Below are 6,000 nucleotides of genomic sequence, written 5' to 3' on the forward strand. Positions count from 1 at the left end.
TTGGCCATTTAGACGTCTTCTTTGGAAACATTCCGTTGGCTGTTTTTTTTTTTTTTTCAAAAGATTTTACTTATTTTTTGAGAGGTAGAGTTACAGAGAGAGAGAGAGAGAAGAGAGAGAAGAGAGAGAGGTCTTTCATCTGCTGGTTCACTCCCCAGATGGCTACGACAGATCTGGAGCCAGGAGCTTCTTCCAGGTCTCCCACGTGGGTGCAGGGGTCGAAGCACCTGGGCCATCTTACACTGCTTTCCCAGGCCACAGCAGAGAGCTGGACTGGAAGAGGCGCAGCTGGGACTCGAACTGGCGCCCGCATGGGATGCCGGCACCGCAGGTGGAAGCTTTAACACGCTCCGGCTTTCAGTCTGGCCCAGCCCTGCTGGCCGGTGCGGCTATCTGGGGAGTGAACCAGCGGGTTAAAGATCTCCTGTGCTGGGCGTGGCCGGGCAGGGGTTCAGGTCTGGAGAGGGTGTCCAGCCTGGAGCCTCCCCAGGGGGCAGTGGGGGTCCCAGGAGAACCTGCTGCAGCGGCCCTCCAGGGACTTCAGAGCGAGGATGCCGGCAGGCAGAGCCCCGGAGCAGCCCAGCCTCCTGCTGCCTCCAACACGCACCCCCCAAAGCTGCCAGTGCCCTCGGGGGAGGCGACTGTGCCGTGGCAGCGGCCACAGCCATGTGGCTCTCCCCACATGGGGTCTCGGACTGCACCACAGAGCTGACGTGTGGCATGCTGGGTAAAGCTGCCGCCGGTGGCACCAGCACCTGTAGAAGCAGCAGTTCGCGTCCCAGTCCAGCTCCCGGCTAACAGCCCGGGAATCAGCAGTGACGGCCGAGTCCCTGGGCCCTTGCACCGTGTGGGAGACCCGGAAGCAGCTCCTGGCTCCTGGACAAAGCCCCTGCCCTGCCGTGCTCCCAGCCCTTTGTGGGTTCAGATGCGTGTCAGGGTGTGCACACAGCCCGCTGCACACACGGGAACACTGGCCGGGCCTGCTGTGACCAGCAGCCAACCACAGTGTGTGGTTGTGCAGCCTGGGGTCCTCCCCGCCCGCGGCCCAGCGCAGGTGCCCTGCACCACGTGGCGGCGGGGTGTGGTGCCGGGAGCCCTACTCTGCTGCTGTTCTCGTAAGTTGGCTTCCTCACGGCCCCGCGGCGCTGCACCCACGCCCTTGTCATCCAGTGTAGGCAGCCTTTGGACAAGTTACGGCCGCTCGTGGCTTGTGGAGTTCCTGGGATAAGAAAGTCCCATACTCCCATCCTGAAGGAGGAGGATAGTCAGGGACGCTCTGTTAACATTATCTGAGCCACCGGAGGCCCCGGTAAGTTGGCTACGTAAGTTGTTGTCGTTTGTGCTTCTTTGTCCTGCAGCCGGCCATGTGTAAATACCACCGGGGCTTTAGAGTAAATGAGCCTGACCAGCCCTGCTGTCTTGGCTCCACTCTCTGCGCCCTTGTCCCTCTTTTCATTCTCACTCCCTCCTTCAGGTTCTGTTCGACAGGTGCGGCTGGCCCGCACAGGTGGCGCCTGCACAGGGACCTGAATACGAGGGACAATGTGAGGAGCCCCGCCAGAAAGGCTGCAGCGACGACACAGTACTGACAGGAAGACGGTAAGGACCCAATACCGCCTGCCTCCGGGTAGGTGTGAGAGGGGCAGTTATGGGACAAGCACAGGATACACAGGCCGTGGTGAAGGCTGCAAAGACTCCCTTGCAGAGGCAGGGAATAGGGTTAAAAAGCGAGCCATAGAACGTTCATTGATGCCATAGGAATAGTCAGTCCCTGGTTCGCTGAAGAAGGAGTCCTGGATGAGCAACATTGGGATTTGCTGGGAAAAGATCTAAATGCGCATTTACAGAAACAAAGCAAGCCGTGATCAAGGCTTAAAAACAAGGTAAGTAAGTGGCAAAGACTGTAAGAACTTATTGTAGACGCAAGGAATAGGGTTAAAGAAACAAACCGTAGAGCAATTTATCAGCGCTGTTGAAAAAATTAGTCCTTGGTTTGCTAAAGAGGGTGTTGTGGATGAAAATGTAACTGTTTACTCTGGGAGTGGAAAACGTAAATCAGTGTACACTGACACCCCCGCTCTACATTTAAATATTTCAGTTGAAGTAAAGGTTACCTTTGTAAAGTTAATATTACTATGTGAAACGAGGGACTGTGGTGACAGAGTGTCCGGACTCCCCATTCTGGTTTTGTATTATGTGCTAGCTCTGCCCCTCTTATTGGTGGGAACGCCTGGGCAGATTATGCTTGGTTTGCTTTACAAAAAGAATGTAAATCCAGATATGCCACAAATGGTTAAGATTCCACAAACCTGCAAGACTGTAACAATTACAGATAGTAAGAGGCTACTATCATTATGGCTACATGGTTACCCACCGTGTTCCATCCGCTGAAAAATTTGTTGTCTTATCAAAAAGAGATGTTACAAATATTTAATGAAACCCGAATCACTAATTTCAGAGTAATGCAAAATGTTAGCGCATTTGTTAATTGGACTGTGTGCGCCTCAACGTGTCTGTTTACCAAGTAACAATGCCTCAGATCTCCATGCCATGGGATTGTCTAGCCAGTTCTCAGGCTGTCTGCAGCAGCTTGAGTTGTTGTATTGGAACGGTACTGTTTGTTATGTCCTGACATGGGTGCCCAAGAGGCTAATTCCCCCTCGGATATGTCTCAATTTATCCTTAAAACACCTTAAATATTATTGTGTTTGCTGGACGTATACTTGTATGAGAAGTTTGTATTGTACTCTTATGATGATGTGTTAAGTACGCCTACACCTTGATGCAACCCTAGGGCCAAGTGTAAGGACCGATTTTTGAAATGGAGAGGCTTGTATCTAGGTTCGGCTCTGGTAGACTAGTAACTTTGCTGCCGGATGACCTTCTCCTGCTCCTTGGGAGCCTGGCCAGTTCCCGGGGAGGAGGATAAAGGAATGTTTCTGATAAACAGGTGGGCATGCTTCATGTCTCGGCTCTCTGGCCAAGATCCGAGACGGGACGCACTGCTTGCCTAAAGTCTTGGCAATGAGCCACCCTTGTCCTTGGGGGCTTTAAGAGGGAGCCAGAACAAGCCTCTGCTGCTGCTGTTCCATCCCGGGGGAACACGCAGTCAAGCTGAATGTTGAACGTGCCCGTGATGATTACTAATGATGTTTAATTCTCAGTATGGATCCTTTTCCGGTGCTGTGTGAAGATTGCCTAGTGATGACCACAGTACTGTAAATTCTACAAAACATAAGTACAATGCGAACATAAATCAATTGGCTACTGTGGCTGAGGTGTTCTGTGACAGTTCCTTTGATGAGGAATTAGCAAAATGGATTCACTTAAAGACAGGACATTCAGGACCTGCCGCTCCACTTGGTATGTCATTACAAAAATCAACAAGGAGGGCTATGCCTGATAAATGAGGCTGCTATAAATGTGGGCAGCAAAAATGTGTACAAAAAATTGTCCAAAAGTTAAAGATCAAAATAAGACTCCTCCTGGGATTTGCCCCCGGTGCAAAAGGGGAAGGCATTGGGCCAATGAACGTCACTCCAAAACTGATAAAAAAGGTAATTCATTAAAAGAACAAAGTTCAAAAAACTAGAAGCAGGGCTGGCCCCAGGCCCCATCCCAACAAAACCAACAAATTTTGGGGACCATGACATTTGTTCCTCAGCAGAACACCCTAAATCCATCCATTCCCTCCACAGAGCCACAGAGGGTAGTGCAGGGCTGGACCTCAGTGCCACCTCCTATGCAGTATTGACCCCGAGATGGGCCCACAAGCCCTCCCTGCAGGGATTTTGGTCCATAGCCAACTGGGTTTTTTGGCCTCCTACTGGGCAGAAGTAGTACAACCATGAAAGGGTTACAGGTTTTTCCTGGAGTTATAGATGCTGACTTTACTGGTGAAATAAAAATTATGGCTCAAGCCAATAATGTAATTGTAACCTTAACTCCAGGACAGCATATTTCTCAATTCATTCTGCTCCCCTTATCTTCAATTGGTAAGTCCTTCTCAAATAAAAGAGGAAATAAAGGTTTTGGATCTTCTGATGCTTATTGGATACAACCCATAACTAAGAACCGACCCAAATTTTCCTTAAAATTAAATAAAAAGTTATTCAAGAGTCTTTTAGATACGGGAGCTGATGTCTCTGTTATTTCAGCAGAAAGCTGGCCCACAAATTGGAAAAAGGAAATTACCATGACTCAGTTACGAGGTATTGGTCAGAGTCAGGGACTAGAACCAAGTTCAGAGTTGTTACAATGGAAAGATAAAACAGGCCATACAGACGCACTTTAATCATATATTCTAGGAGGACTGCCCTTTAACCTATGGGGGCAGGATGTTTTAACACAAAATGGGGGCTTTAATGTGTAGTCCAAATGAAGTTTACCGCTAATATGCTTCAATAGGGCCATTTCCCAGGTGAGGGTTTAGGCAAACAACAAGGCATCACATCTCCAGTTACTTTAACTGTCAATCAGGACCAGAAGGGCTTAGGTTTCCCTTGATGGCTGCTGATCAACCTGTGCCCCGTGCAGAAAAAATAAAATGGAAATCAGATGATCCCGTGTGTGTGGATCAGTGGCCTTACCACAGGGAAAGATACACGCTGCACAGCTAGTGGTGGAAGAACAATTATCAGCAGGACGTATGGTTTCCTCTAATTCTCCTCGGAACAAATAGTCCTGTTTTTGTTATCAGGAAGAGATCTGGGAGATGGCGGTCGCTTCAGGACCTTAGGGCTGTTAATGCTACTGTGGAAGTTATGGGGGCTTTACAACCGGGTCTACCGTTGCCCACTGCAATTCCAAAGGACTCTTATATTGCAATAATAGATCTAAAAGATTGTTTTTATACTATACCTTTACATCCAGAAGATTGTCCCCGATTTGCTTTCAGCGTTCCATCAGTAGATTTTAAAGAACCTACACAAAGATACCAGTGGAGGGTCTTACCTCAAGGAATGGCTAATAGCCCTACTTTGTGCCAACAATTCGTTGATGCTGCTCTTCAAAAAATTCGCAAAATATATAGCAATTTATATATTATACAGTATATGGATGATATTTTGATAGCTGGACCCGAGGAATTTTTGGTGATGTGATGTCTGACGGTAATGAAAGAGCAGTTATCTGGTTTTGGTCTTATCATAGTCCCTGAGAAAATGCAACTTCAATATCCTTATCAATATCTAGGCTTCCAAGTATACCCACGAAAAATACTTCCACAGAAAGTCACCTTACGAGTGGATTCTTTACGGACTTTAAATGATTTTCAAAAGCTTCTAGGGGATATTAATTGGCTTTGTCTACATCTCCACCTCACAACAGGAGACCTAAACCTTTATTCGATATCCTAAAGGGAGACAGTTCCCCTACCTCCCAACGAGTGCTTACTCCCGCTGCATGCCTACCCTGGGAAAAGGTACAACAAGCCTTATCTCAGAGCTTTGTTTCTTACATTGATTATAATCAACCTTTAATTCTTATTATTTTGGTTACAGACTATTTACCCACCACTCTGTTGTGGCAAGAGGCCCCTTTACCTTGGATATATTTATAGGCTACCCCTAAAAAGAATGTTGTACCACATTATAATGCAATAGCTGAGATTATAGCTAAAGGGAGACTAGAATGTAAAAAATATTTGGAATAGAGCTGACACGTATATGTCAACCACATACTAACAAACAGCTAATATGGCTCCTGTCTTTCACTGAACACTGGCCTCTTGCATTAGCTTCTTTTTCAGGACAAGTTCATAATACTATCCAGCAGATAAAGTGATACAATTCTTATGACATCATCCCTGTGTGTTTCCACGAAATACAAGCTTTCAACCCTTAGAGAATGCTGGCTTGATATTTATAGAGGGTTCCAGCACTGGTCAAGCTTCTGTAATTTGTGATGGTCACCGTACAGTTATTAACACCCCTTTTCATCTCTACAGCTAGTTGAATTAGCTGCTGTTGCACTTCCACTGCAGTCTACTTTGGATGTAGC

The sequence above is a fragment of the Lepus europaeus genome, chromosome 7 (genome assembly GCF_033115175.1).
Source record: "Lepus europaeus isolate LE1 chromosome 7, mLepTim1.pri, whole genome shotgun sequence".
Lineage (NCBI taxonomy): Eukaryota > Metazoa > Chordata > Mammalia > Lagomorpha > Leporidae > Lepus > Lepus europaeus.